Source organism: Lipotes vexillifer, unplaced genomic scaffold (assembly GCF_000442215.2).
Source record: "Lipotes vexillifer unplaced genomic scaffold, Lipotes_vexillifer_v1.1 scaffold418, whole genome shotgun sequence".
NCBI lineage: Eukaryota > Metazoa > Chordata > Mammalia > Artiodactyla > Lipotidae > Lipotes > Lipotes vexillifer.
In genome coordinates this window covers 3330529-3345959 of record NW_006798629.1, presented here as the reverse complement: position 1 = coordinate 3345959, position 15431 = coordinate 3330529, and the positions used below count along the sequence as shown (strand labels likewise).

At 35.6% G+C, this 15431-nt stretch overlaps 1 pseudogene; it reads left to right on the top strand.

Annotated features, from left to right (window-relative positions):
• Positions 1-2215: 2215 nt before the first annotated feature.
• LOC103086716 (nucleoside diphosphate kinase, mitochondrial pseudogene) lies at positions 2216-3125 on the top strand (annotated as a pseudogene).
• Positions 3126-15431: the final 12306 nt, after the last annotated feature.

Here is a 15431-nt window from a genome sequence, read left to right as displayed (position 1 = left end):
GATGAGAGAGAGAAATTGGACACACTCTGTTAGAAGTTCCCTGCAGTACTTGTGAAGTGACATAGTGTATTCAAAAGTAGGCTTAGGTTAATTGTAAATGAGTATTGCAGAATCTAGAGCAACCACTAAAATAATATACCATGTTCTTGGATTGGAAGAATCAACATTGTGAAAATGACTCTACTACCCAAAGCAATCTATAAATTCAATGCAATCCCTATCAAACTACCACTGGCATTTTTCACAGAACTAGAACAAAAAAATTCACAATTTGTATGGAAACACAAAAGACCCCGAATAGCCAAAGCAATCTTGAGAACAAAAAATGGAGCTGGAGGAATCAGGCTGCCTGACTTCAGACTATACTACAAAGCTATAGTAATCAAGACAGTATGGTACTGGCACAAAAACAGAAAGATAGATCAATGGAATAGGATAGAAAGCCCAGAGATAAACCCATGCACATATGGACACCTTATCTTTGATAAAGGTGGCAGGAACGTACAGTGGAGAAAGGACAGCCTCTTCAATAAGTGGTGCTGGGAAAACTGGACAGGTACATGTAAAAGTATGAGATTAGATCACTCCCTAACACCATACACAAAAATAAGCTCAAAATGGATTAAAGACCTAAATGTAAGGCCAGAAACTATCAAACTCTTAGAGGAAAACATAGGCAGAACACTCTATGACATAAATCACAGCAAGATCCTTTTTGACCCACCTCCTAGAGAAATGGAAATAAAAACAAAAATAAACAAATGGGACCTAATGAAACTTCAAAGCTTTTGCACAGCAAAGGAAACCATAAACAAGACCAAAAGACAACCCTCAGAATGGGAGAAAATATTTGCAAATGAAGCAACTGACAAAGGATTAATCTCCAAAATTTACAAGCAGCTCATGCAGCTCAATAACAAAAAAACAAACAACCCAATCCAAAAATGGGCAGAAGACCTAAATAGACATTTCTCCAAAGAAGATATACAGACTGCCAACAAACACATGAAAGAATGCTCAACATCATTAATCATTAGAGAAATGCAAATCAAAACTACAATGAGATATCATCTCACACCAGTCAGAATGGCCATCATCAAAAAATCTAGAAACAATAAATGCTGGAGAGGGTGTGGAGAAAAGGGAACACTCTTGCACTGCTGGTGGGAATGTGAATTGGTTCAGCCACTATGGAGAACAGTATGGAGGTTCCTTAAAAAACTACAAATAGAACTACCATATGACCCAGCAATCCCACTACTAGGTATATACCCTGAGGAAACCAGAATTCAGAAAGAGTCATGTACCAAAATGTTCATTGCAGCTCTATTTACAATAGCCCGGAGATGGAAACAACCTAAGTGCCCGTCGTCGGATGAATGGATAAAGAAGATGTGGCACATATATACAATGGAATATTACTCAGCCATAAAAAGAAACGAAATTGAGCTATTTGTAATGAGGTGGATAGATCTAGAGTCTGTCATACAGAGTGAAGTAAGTCAGAAAGAGAAGGACAAATACCGTATGCTAACACATATATATGGAATTTAAGAAAAAAAAATGTTATGAAGAACCTAGGGGTAAAACAGGAATAAAGACAGAGACCTACTGGAGAACAGACTTGAGGATATGGGGAGGGGGAAGGGTGAGGTGTGTTAGGGCGAGAGAGAGACATGGACATATATATACTAACAAACGTAAGGTAGATAGCCAGTGGGAAGCAGCCGCATGGCACAGGGAAACCGGCTCGGTTCTTTGTGGCTGTCTGGAGGGGTGGGATAGGGAGGGTGGGAGGGAGGGAGACAAAGAGGGAAGAGATATGGGAACATATGTATATGTATAACTGATTCACTCTGTTATAAAGCATAAACTAACACACCATTGTAAAGCAATTATACCCCAATAAAGATGTTAAAAAAAAAAGTATAATTGATATGCTAAGAGAGGAGAGAAAATGGAATCATATGCTGATTTACAATCATAAAAAGTAGAAAACAATACGAAGACAACAAAGTAACAAAAGATAAGTGTGACAAGTAAAACAGGGTTAAAAATATGGTAGACATCTATCCAACTGTATGAATAATCACTTTAAATGTGAATGGTCTAAATGGTAAAAGAAACTGTCAGAGTAGATCAAAAAGTACATGACTGCTCAGTAAGAAACTCACTTTAATTATAAAAAAGAAATAGATAGATTAAAAGTAAAGGGATGAAGTGGGGCTCCAGCGGCAGCTGGGGAGAGTTCCCTGCAGTTCTTATCCAGCAGCCAGCACCCAGGCCTCATGGGCAGCCTCTCATGGGACGCACCAGGCTGTGGAGGCTGGTGTGCAGCCTGCCAGTCCTTGGCCACACCTGCTTGTGTGTCCCAGCTCTGAAGGGCCCGCTGGGCCTGGGAGCGATTCTGGTCAAAGTGAAGCCAGATGGGCTGCAGCAGTGGCTCCTTGGGCTTGTGATCCAGGGCTTTAAGAGCAGGGTCCTCGGGCTGGTGGGGACGAAGACACTGCAGGCACCAGATAGTGCCTTGGCTGAGGCCTACCACTACCAGGAGGAAGCCCTTTTACCCAGCCCTCATCAGCTACATGAGCTCTGGCCCCTGGTCCCTATGGTCTGGCAAGACCCCCATGTAGTCTATACCACAAGGGCCATGATAGGAAACAGCAACTCTGCTGAGGCTGCCCCTGGCACCATCAGGGAAGACTCCAGGGAGACTTCAGCCTCCACATCAGAAGACAGCAAGAGGGGTTAACACACGAGGACTGGTGGGAAAATGAGGCTCCCAGAAATGATCTGGACTGATTCATGAGTTTGTGGGAATATCATCCAGGCCAGTGCCTTGTGTAGGGGCCCAGAGGGAGATCCATCTGTGGTTCAGGAGCAGGGAGCTCGTGGACTGGGCAAAGGAAGGCAACCACAGCAACATCTACTCAGCCCAAACCCTCAGGCTGCTGTGACTCCATAGCATCCACCCAGGACCAACTACCTCTGTTGGAAAGAACTTGAGCTCACACCCATGCTCTGCCTATCTGCCTCAGACCACTTCCCTGTCCACCTTCAACTTCACCCCAGAACAGAGTGGTTAGAGCTACCAACTTTATTTGCCTTTCTGTCTCCTAAACTAGAAAGAATTTGGACCAAATCCTTTCTCTACCAAAGTGCCGGACAACTTTTTGAGTGTTTCCAAATGTGGGCTTTGCCACTTCTCATTCCCCAAAGGGGGGAATGTTAAAATTCACCGTGCTGTGAAAAATTTTTAAAGTAAAGGGATGAAAGATGTACAATCCTAATATGAATCAAAAGAAGCAGAAGTGGCTATATTAATGGCAGATGAACAGACTTCAGAAGCAAGGATAACTTTCAGGGATAAAGAGAGTCATTACATAATGATAAAGGAGTCAATTTGCCAAGAAAACATAATAGTACTTAATGTGTATGTGCCTAACAACAGAGCATCAAAATATATGAGGTAAAAACTGACAGAATGTCAAGGAGAAATAGACAAATTCACTATTACAGTTGGAGATTTCAACATTCCTCTATCAGTAACTGACAGATCCAGGAGGCAAAGGAAAACTCAATATTGTTAAGATATCAGTTCTTCCCAATATGATCTAAAGATTCAATGGAATCTCAAACAAAATCCCAGCAAGTTATTTTGTACAGGTTGACAAACTGATTCTGCAGTTTATAGTATATCAAAAAGAAAAAGACACAGAATTCCCAAAATAATATTAAAGAAGTCTATAGACTGACACTATGTGACTTCAAGACTTACTATAAAGCTACAGTAATTAAAACAGTGTGACACTGGTAAAATAATAGACAAATAGATCAGTGGAACAGAATAGAAAGCACAGAAATAGGCCCACACAAATATAGCTAACTGATCTTTGACAAGGAATAAAATCATTTCAATGGAAAAAAGGATGATCTTTTTAACAAATGGTACTGGAAAAATGAGACATCTACAGGGAAAAAAATATGACACAGACCTTACACCTTTCTAAAAATGAACTCAAAATGAATCATAGATCTAAATGTAAAATGCAAAACTATAAAACTTCTAGAAGATAACATAGGAGAAAATCTACCTTGAGTTTAAAGACGACTTTTTAGAAACAATACCAAAATCACAATCCATGAAAGAAATAAAGTTGATGTCAGACTTCTTTTAAAGGAGAAAAAATTCTGGGGACTTCCCTTGTGGCACAGTGGTTAAGACTCTGCCTGCCAGTGCAAGGGACATGGGTTCGAACTCTGGTCCAGGAAGATCCCAAATGCCATGGAGCAACTAAGCCTGTTCACCACAACTACTGAGCCCGCATGCCACAACTACTGAAGCCCAAGCGCCTAGAGCCCATGCTCCACAACAAAGAGAAGCCACCACAAAGAGGAGCCCGTGCACCACAATGAAGAGTAGCACCCGCTCTCCACAACTAGAGAAAGTCTGCGAGCAACAACCCAATGCAGCCAAAAATAAATAAATAAAAATAAATTTTAAAAAAAATTCTGCTCTTTGAAAGATACTTTTAAAATAATAAAAATACAAACCACAAAACAGGATAAAAATATTTTTAAAACCCACATCTGATTAAAAAAAAATTGTATATAAAATGTACGAAGAACTCTTAAAACTCAACAATAAGAGAGCAAACAACCCAGTTAAAACATGGGCAAAAGATCTGAATTGACAACTTCACCAAAATATATACATATATATATACATACATTTATATATAGATATAGATATAGATATAGATGTCAAATAAGCCTATAAAAAGATGTTCAACATCATATGTCATCACAGAATTGCAAATTAAAAGAACAATAAGATACCATTACACAACTATTAGAATGGTTAATATCCAAAAACTGACAACACTAAATGGTAGCAAGAATGTGGAGCAACAGAAACTCTCACAGGAATACAAAATGACACAGGACTTTCTTGCAAAGCTAAACACAGGCTTACCATACAATCCAGCAATTCCAATCATTTTTGTAAATGCGTTGAAACTATGTTCGCACAAAAATTTGCACAGAAATATTTATAACAGCTTTATTCATAATTGCAAAACGTGGAAGTACCATGTTCTTTAACAGATACAATGGAATAGTATTTAGCATAAAAGAAATGAGCTCTTAAGCCACGCAAAAATATGGAAGAAACTTAAATGTATATTGCCAAGTGAAAGAAGACAGTCTTGCCAAAAACCTATAGACTGTGTGAGTCTAATCATATGACATTCTGGAAAAGGCAAAACTATAGGTACAATGAATAGGTCATTGTTCAACAGGGTGGGGAGAAATGAATAAGTAGAACACAGAAGAATTTTAGGGTAGTAAAAACACTCTATGTGATATTATAAAGGTGGTCAGTGGTTGCCAGGAGTTCAGGGGGATAGAGATATGTATAAGTGGAATACAGAAGATTTTTAGGGTGGTGAATCTATTCTGTATGGCATTGTAATGACAGATGCATGAGATTATGCATTTGTTAAAAGTTGTGACATTTACTCTTATTTCTTTGATCAGGCTTACCAAAGACTGTATTTCTTGGACTTTCCCAAAAATCAACTTTTGTTTTAATGATCTGGTTTATACTTTTGTTTTTTGTATAGTTAATTCTTTTCCTCTCTTAATTTGTTACCTTTACTTTTTTGTATATTTTATTGTCTTTTTTCTACCTTCTTAAAATGAATGCATAAACCATTTCTTTATGGTTTCCTAACAAATATACTTAATATTAGAAATTTTCACCCATGTACCACTTTATAGGATGTGAATACACAGACACACACACACTGCTGTCATTATTTATTTCTAAATATTTGTAATTTATATTTGGATTTCCTCTATGACCACAGATATTTAGAATAGCATAATTGTATTGTTTCCAGAAAATCCGACTTGCATGATTTCTGATTTGGGAAATTTGTTGAAGTAGTCTTCAAAGCCTAATACAGGGTCAATTTGGAGGTATATTTCATTAAATTTTTAGTGGAATAGAAATCATATATAAAGTCTTACACATCTATTTCAATTACTTCTTGAATTTATATTAGTTTTAGTTTAATATATATTAAAGTTATGCTGTTGGGTGCCTTGAGGTTTGTAACTCATATTTTCCTGATGAATTTTGCTTTTTAATAGTTTTCAGATAGATCTTTTTTTAATAGTTGTCAGATAGATCTTTTTCTTGTCCCCATTTAAAACTGTAATAGAAATATCAAAAATAAATATGGCTCTTGAGATATAATTACAAAACAACTCTTTTCTCTATATATTCCTTTAAATATATGTTAAGGTATCCCCTGCTCCTGGATGAAAACTCAGGCACACCATATAGTTTTAAAATTTTCTTCAGTAGTAAAATCTTTGATCCTGCAGGTTTCAAACACAGTCTGATTTTAGTCATTTAAATGTCCATTTCTGTGTGTAGGAGACAACTTTCAATCTCCTTATAGTTGTTACTTCTCATCCAGTTCAGGCTTTGAGTTGGTAGGAAGCCTGCCACCAGAAAGTGGGGCTTTCTTTACTTTTTCTCCTTCTAGCCCTTCTACTCATGCTCCTCTGTCATATTATTGATGGTCTCTAACTTGAAGTAAAGGGAAAGGACAGAGGCAAGGGAGCAGGAAATTTCTGAATTACTAATACTATTGTAGTGATCTACCAACAGAACTCTGTTGACTTAGAAGATCTTTAAATCTGATTCTTCCCTTCCTGGAGCATGGTTGTGAGCCCATCTTGGGAGACTCTCTCAGGTACATTTTCTTTGATGTGGGCAAATCTGTCTCTATTTTATGGTTACTTCCCCTTTCTTGTATCTACAGGCATTCAGTAATATCTGTTGTTTCTCTATATATGGTCTGCCATTCCTCCAGAGTCCTTTTGGATGGACCTAAAATGACTCCATGCCAGCTCTTTCTTTTCCATGGCTCACAGTTGAACCCTCAGAATACACTTCGTTATCCTTTTCTCTGATAAGTTCCAAAAGTATAGGCCATACTACAAAGCCTATTCCTTTACTCCATCCTTAAAGCACCTAACAAATTCATCTCTTGCCATTTAGATTTCCCAGGATGGATTAAGATACACTGGGTCCCCTAAATTCTTGGGGTTCACATAGTAAGTTCTTTGAGTGGTCTTATTGAAGGCTTTTTCATTTGTGGGGTGAGGTTCTCCAAAAATTCTCTACATATCTCATCTGTAAATCCAACCCTTTCATACCTTTCTTCTGGGCGAAGGATGGAAGGGTCATATAATTGGACTTTGGTCACCTCCTTTGAAAATCTCATCCTGACCCAGCACCTCACCCTGGAATGTAATATGCATGGTCTCAGTGATTTACCTAAAACCATTTTAGCATCTTGTTACACGATCCTGCTTTTTCACTTACTTTTAAGTGTGTGTATCTCGGGGTTTTTAGGTGAAAATAACACTAGTTGGAAATTAGTTAAGCAGAATAGAAGTTTATTTAAGGGTATTAAATAGCTCACAAAGAATGTTCACAGAGAACAACCAGATACTCAGGCTCAAGGATTACTTTACAGGAAAAACTAAGCCACAATGCAATGGCTATACTACTGAAGAATAGAAGTGCTGCTTCTTTTTGGCACAGACACCCAAATCTCACAAATGTCACTAGAAGCTGGATGCCAGACTGCAATTAATCTTTGTGAAAAGCCAAAGCCAATATTTGTGAAAAGCCAATGCCCAAAGATTAAGGGTTATTTTATCACTTCCCAGTTAGTCACATATATCTGCCATAATCTCAAGGGATGCTGGGAATATCTATCCTGTGGATGAGAGACATATAATGGGGAGAGTCTCCAAAGAGGAAAGCTGTCCAAAAAAGATGAATGTTCCACAAAAAGACAAGTGCCTACTTTTGTGTGTCACTTTCAAATGATAATAGCTGGATTCTTTTTAACCAGAGAGCATGTACCTTAATAGAGAAATTTATCACATTCACATTTATTGTGATGTTGAGATTATTTCTGTAACCATATTTAATATTTTCTATTTATAACATTTTCTTTTTTTCCCTTTTTTTTGTTGTTGAATGGTTTAATTTCTTTTTTGCTTCTGTTTGTGTGTGTGTGTGTGTGTGTGTGTGTGTATCAAATTAATACATACATTAATAACAAATCAAGTACTACAGAAGGGTTTTTGAGAAAAAAACATCTCCTGACTTTATACTCCCCATTCTCCAGATGACATTTCTTATAATTCCAGTTTTAGTTTTTTCTAATAGTAATAGATCTCTGATAGTTATTTTTATCTCTGTTCCTTGATCCATCAAATATACATAAATATAAGGTTTAAAAATTTCTAATTTAAATATTCCCTTGATTATTTTACATAATACTACTTAGATTTTTTGGAAGAATAGTATGATATAAGTAATGTAGATTTCTTAGGCAGGTATTAAATAGCCCAATAGGTATTAATTATCATTTTCATCATCATTGGTACTTTTAGACAACTCACTATCGACTGTTCTCCAGATCCATGTCTTCTTCTCTCTTGGTTTACTTGTTGATTTTAATGGAAGATTTCTGGAATAGCCACAAGTCTTTTTCTCATGTTATTCTTCAGTACTGGAAATTTCCCCTCTATTATTCCTTTAATAATTTTTTCTTACATCTTCTTAGCTCTCTTATCCTGAGATTTCTATTATTTGCATGTTGAATCTCTAGAATAGATCTTTATGTGTCTTATCTTTCCTCTCACATTTTTCATTTTGTCTTTTTCTCCCACCTTTTTTAAACATTTGTACCTATCACATCCTTCTAGTCTCCCAGCCCCTGCCACATTACATGTTGAGATCATCTGGGATTTGAGATCCAGATGGTTAGGTTATTATTTTTTTAGATTGTGCATAAATAATTTTTAGAATTAACTAAATGTTTTATGTATTTCTTTGGACTGAAATTTTGCTTGTTTATTTCCTAGTTTCTTTGTCCTTTGTATCTCATGATTTTATTGTGTATATGTATGCCTGTACATATGTGTATTTATATTTAAGGTCTTTTTCTAAGGATTTTTTTAGAGTTTATGTGTGGCAAATTTTTTTAGAAATTTTAATTCTAAACGTCTTTGGTAGGCCTTTCAAGTTTCATGCCACTTTCATGAAGTATAGAATTTTAGGTTCAAAATCATTTCCTTCAGAATAGTCAACATTTTGCTCCAGTGTTTTCTAATATACATGGTTTTTGATGAGAAGCATGATGTCAATTTGATTTTCATTGCTTTGTAGAAAACCTATTTTTATCTTTCTGGAAACTAAATGTTCTCATTATCCTCAGTGTTTTTTAAAATTTCTCCCATGAAGTGAAATTATTGCATACATTCTGCTTCATACTAAGTTTACCTCAAAAGCTAAAAAATCTTTTATTTTATTAGCTTTGAAATTATTTTATATCCTCTTGTTGTTAATAATTTCCTCTCCTCCATGTTTTTTCTCCTCTATTACAATTTTAAAATTTAGATGGAATTTCTCTTGAAATTTTTAGATTTCTATTCTATGACTAATATGACTTTTCAGAAGTATTATATTATCTCTTATTATTTTGAAAAAAAATTTAGGAGAATTACCCTGTTTAACTACCCTGATTCATAACTATCTCTCTGACAGTGATATAAGGGTGGGATAAGATATACTCTCAGCAAGAGAGTTCCTGTAATTCTGATTGTGGAAGATTTTAAGGTCCTCCTAAAAGTTGTCATATACCTGGATATTTATCAGCTTCTCCCAATCACTTGCTATTTTAACTTGCCCCACAGAACCAGGTCACAAGGGAAAAGGTAAGCTACCCAGGCATGCAGGACATATTTCCCCAATTTATCACATTCACCATTGTCCTTGTGCACCCTCCTCCTACTGAATCTTTGACTCTTAGCTTTGAATGTCTATAGAACAACTGTCCAGGCTTCTGTATATGTCTTGATCTTCAATTATTGCCATGTATCCAATTCTATCTCCTTTATATTTGTTTAAGAATTGCTTGAAATTTCTGCTTCACTGACAGTTTTTTTAAACATAGTAATTATTTAATTCTTTTAAAAAATCAAATGTTGAGCAGGGGGAAGTTAGATACGTGCTCTCAGTTTGCTGTCTTAACCCAGTTTCCCCATAACACATTCAAGGATACTTTTTTTTGAGAATGATACTCTAGGTACCAAGTTCAAGCCCAATACAGTTCATTATTTTTAAAGTCCTGGAGTCTGACCAGAATGCTATAAGCATGATGGCCAAGAACAGAAAAGGCCAGCATTTGAAATGGACTTTGGCTGAGTCTGGGATGTTATACTTGCTGTTATTTTTTATGGGTTTTTTTTTTGTCCAGAATAATTAAATAATTGCTTTCATAATGTGGATATTTAGTCCCTTTAAAAAATACATAATTTGACTATTGAAAAGCCACTATATTTAAAGGAAAAATTGTTTAATTGCACATGAGTAATTTCATCTGCAAGTTACATCCACACACACAAAAAACTGAGCTTCAAAGGGGATCATAAAAGAATCAGAATAATTTTGAAAACTCTGAGATGTTAACATTTCTTTACCCAATAATAATACTTTAAAAAAATGAAGTAAGCATTTAATAATAAAAATAAAGAATAGTATTCTAAGCCTAATTGGTTTTGTCTGTCAATGTTTTGATCATAGATTGTTTAATTTTAAAAAGTGTTTTCCAGGTACAATAAAGAAACACCAAACTATTATGTGGTACTGTCTGAGAAGATAACTCATGCACTGAGGTAAAAGGATAAATATCCAAAAGTTAACATGCCGGCTGAAGTCTGGAACAAGTTGAGTTTTATTTACTCAGTAAATATGATAAAATCTCACCTTTCTCCCCTCTCCCATCATTATTAGCTCAGAAAGAAGAAAAGATAAAATTAATAAATTCTAACTCTTTTTTGTCTCCAGGAGTGGGATTGAAACTACAGATCTATGACTAGAACTAAGAGGTAGTATTGTATGTAAAAGATTATTAATGATGCAATCGAGTTTAAATCTTGAGTATCAGAGTAGACAATGATTCACACATTTCTAGAGAAGAGAATGGGAATGTAAGTGACCAAATAATAAATGGATAAAAATGTTTGGAGTATGTTAGAGATCATTTATTTCAGGAACCCTTAACCAGTGGTCCGTGGATCCTTAGTGGGAGCACTTATGAAGGTCAGTGACTCACTCGAATTTAAATCCAAAACTTTCTAGATATACCTGCATTTCTAGCTGTCATCAGGCTCTCAAAATCTATGTCAGACCCCAAAGACCTATAACTTTGTTGACATCAATGATCAATGACCAAGAATCTATAAGTTTGTAGACATCTGACCAACGACTGAGCGATGTTTGTCTCCAGGGAGCCCTGGGGTGGTTGACATCAAGACCATACATGTGTCTTGTGTTCTACCTTAAGCCATTATTTGATTCTAAAAATTTTCTTGTCAGATCTATAAACATAGAACAGTATAAATTATACTTTAGTAAGAAAATAAATCCCAGAACAGTAGAGGATGTGATCTCTGCAGTAGCATTATTGTCTGTCTTCCATTCATTTTACCTTGAAGGTTTTTATATTAGCATTATTTTTATAATTTTTCTAATGCTAAAAAAAAAGTGCTCTTGAAAAGTGCACCATCTGTGCTTTGTCTGATTATCTGGTCCAAATGGAATGGATGTCAAATTCTGAGTCCCTTTTATTTTTATGAAAATAAAAAGAAGCTTCACTTCTAACTCAGCTTTATGAGGGAATCAGTGAGAAGTCATCTACTGCATAATCTTCCCCCTAGAAAGTGATAAATATTTACAGTATATAACAAGATTTTGTGTTAAAAATTGATGATATTTGTTGTGTTTTAATAAAAGCAGATTTGAAAACATTAGTTTTATTAAACAAAAAAAGGATATTGTTTTAAAAATTGCCATTTTCATATTTGCTTTTTCTGTGGAGACCTTATACACAAAGGCAGATTTTTAGCTAACTATATTACTATGGAAATCAGCTCCAACTGAATAGAAATAGTACAAAATAATGAAAACGCTAATACATCTTTACACATTGTATTATTCATCTATCAATTACTTTCCCTTTTGTGGGACCCACTCTTCCAGGTTTGGCTGTTTAATAGGCATATTTTTCCAATATTTATTCTCATTTTCTTTTTTCAATCTTGATCCTAAGAGTTAACTAAAAAAGAATATTTAAAAGGTCATGTTGTCCTTTCCTGTGCAAATCTGGGAGATAAGGATGTTACTAACGCATTTTCTAATTTTTTAAGTAAATGTTAAGGGGAACATTTGGTTCTCTTATGAAAAGATTTTCACAAACAGATCAAATATGTTACAGGTGGTAGAAACACAGATTTTCCTTCCCCAACCTGCCTAGGTCCCCTAACTCCTGAGGAAGTAGGTTTGAAAGGATTATCTCTCACCTTGGTTAGAGGATCACTTAAAAGTTTGAGTTGTAGGAGCTAATATCTCTCCTATGGTGAAAAGTCTCTTAGAGATTGATCTGGAGAAGGTAATGGTGCCTACAGCCAATGATGAGAATATCTGGTCACAAGTGACTAAATCAGAGATTATAACTCAAATGATTTTCAGTGTCTGGTACAAAATAATAAATGGCTAGTGACCACAGCTAACTGAAAAGTACGGGCTCACATAGACACTAAGATTTGCATTTTAAAACAATAGTGTACTGGCCAGGAAAAACACATCTGTGTGCTAAATTCAGCCAGTGGGGCACCAGATTTTGATCCCCAAACTACATAATATGTCAAAGCTTATGAGACTGATTTTGTCCTTCCCTCTTTCACACTTATCTGTTAGTCTGCTTGTTGTCATTTGATGTATATCCCCCTCCCCAGCAATGTTTTTTTTCTGGTTGTTATGTTTATTCTTCACTGAGGTTTTTTGTTTTTTCTTTTCTAAATAGATAATACATTCTTGTGGTTCAAAAAGAAAAGAAAATATAAAGTGATATACAGTGAGAGCCTTTCTTTCTTCTACCTTTGCCTTTATGCGTCCAATCCCCTTCCTGAGTCCCATACCCTGACAGATACATTTTATTACTGGTTTTGGTGCTTCCACCAAAGTTACTATATTTGTAAGCAAGTCAATAAATACATACACACATTTTCTTATGTTCCCTATTATAGTCAAAATATTGTATGATAAATACATATTTTTCTTTTTAAAGCCTATTGTTAGAAAACCACTTTTTACTTAAAAATAAACATATGAATATATAAAAATATATTAATATACACAAACCTTTAGCATATATCTACCCTAGTCACCTTTATATATACCTATACAAAGTGTTTCCCCATTCTTTTATACAGCTGCATTATATCCCTTTGTAAAATTATATATTATCATTTATTTAACTGGTTCAATACTGGTGGATAGTCAAGTGATTTCCAAACATTTTCTATTAGAAAAGCTGCTGCATGCATCATCTTGCATGAATAGCAATCTGCATGCATTACTTTGCACATGTACAAGTATACAAAATAAATAAATAGTATAAATATGATGGCTGGGTCAAAGGTGAAAGTATTTATAATTTTGACAAATTACTTAGAAATCATATCTGTTTGAGTCAATATCTGTTCTCACCATATCTAGTCCACTACCTTTTCAAATGAAAGGTGCTATCAAACTGTTCAATTTTTCCAATCTAGTGGTTAACAAAAGATGTTCTAGTGTAGTTTTAATGAGTATTATTTCATATTATAAGTGAGATTGAGTCTTCTCATATGTTTTAAAGCCATTTATGTTTACTTTCCCATTAATTTCCAAAATAAAAACATAAATAAAATTTACCGCTATCCTGTTTTCTAATTAATTAATCCTTATTGTCATAGTAATACCACATAGCAAACAACCACAAGACCTTCATGGCAGTCCCTCACTCTTGAACTTCAGCGGTGGCCAGGGCAGTTCCTCTCCAGGCTTTGGTGGCTGAAGCAGCTCTGTTCCATGCTACAAGTCAGCCTGTGATGCTCTCCTCTGTGTATCTCTCATTCTCTGCCCAAGCCAGCGGGCCAGTTGAGACCTGTTATTTCATGGCGATGGCAGAAGCACAGAGGGCTCACTCTCTGCACAAGCTCACTGAAAGCCTCTACTTGGATCCCAACTGCTGGCCTCCCATTTGCCAAAGAAAGCCACACTGATCAATGAGAACAAAATGCTTGTTAACTGAACTTTGGTTAATTTCTCTCCTTCCCCCCAAATATCTGAACTTTGACCCACTCTCTGCCTAAGCCAGCACACAATCCCCTTCTTTAAGGGCCGCAGGACAATAGGCTAACCTCAGAGTAAAATATTCTGATTTGCTGTCTGATCATAGAGATTTCTTCTGCTCCTGCACCAACGGGGCACAGGGAAACTTAAGTCTTACATCCATCCTGGGTGATCTTATGAAAATTTACATAGTTTTAATTTATATTCAAATCCTCAAATTCTCTGGGTATTCTATTATGCCCTCTGGGATTAAACATAGTGGGAGATGAAGCATGGAGAAAGCAGAGTGAAAGACTCAAGGTCCCTTTGCTGGGATCCATCATTATCAATTTTCTTTTGTACTCTCCCCTTTTTCTTCACCATTCTCCCATTTCATGAAGTCTTTACCCTCAATGTTAGGAAAAACTGAAAACTGATCTCTTATTCTAATTCTTTTTATCTTGAGCCTAAAACAGGGCTTCAGAAAGTCCAAACTTTTCTTTTTCTCCAGGTTTAGTGCATTTTCCAAACAGCCCTGTCACATCCTTTCTCCAGTGTGTACTCTTGCTTTGCTTAATAAAACTCCTGCTGCTTGGAACTGTTCTCTGTCTCTCATCTGAATTCTTTCCCTTGAGAGGACAAGGCCCGAGGAAATTGCCATTCCACCGGTAACATCTCCATTCCCTGAACAGAGCACAGCAACATCCTGGAACGTCTCAAGTCCGAATACTATAGGTAATAGGGTGTGGAGCTAACCTATCCCCACCTTTGCCACATTTAGCCAAATAATACCCATTTATGCCTCTCCCCTCTATTTTATTACATTTTCTTTAAATACTCAAGATACAGTTTACTGGCCGCTCAGTGTTCTGTTAATAACACCTTATTTTTCAACCCATTATTACATAATTATCTTCCTTTTATAATAGAAAATATTTCCACCTCTCCAAGTCTCTGTTTCTTCATCTATAAAATGGAAATTATTATATTAAAATACAATAAGTATTATATACTTATGACCCTATAATGAGAATATGCTGAGATGGAAGATCTGATCCCATTGTGTAAATTAGAAATTACCATATAGATATCAATTATAATTAAATGTTTACAATATATAGTAATTCCTATGATTATGAAATATTAGTAAACAGATCGGAATAAATGATACAAACAG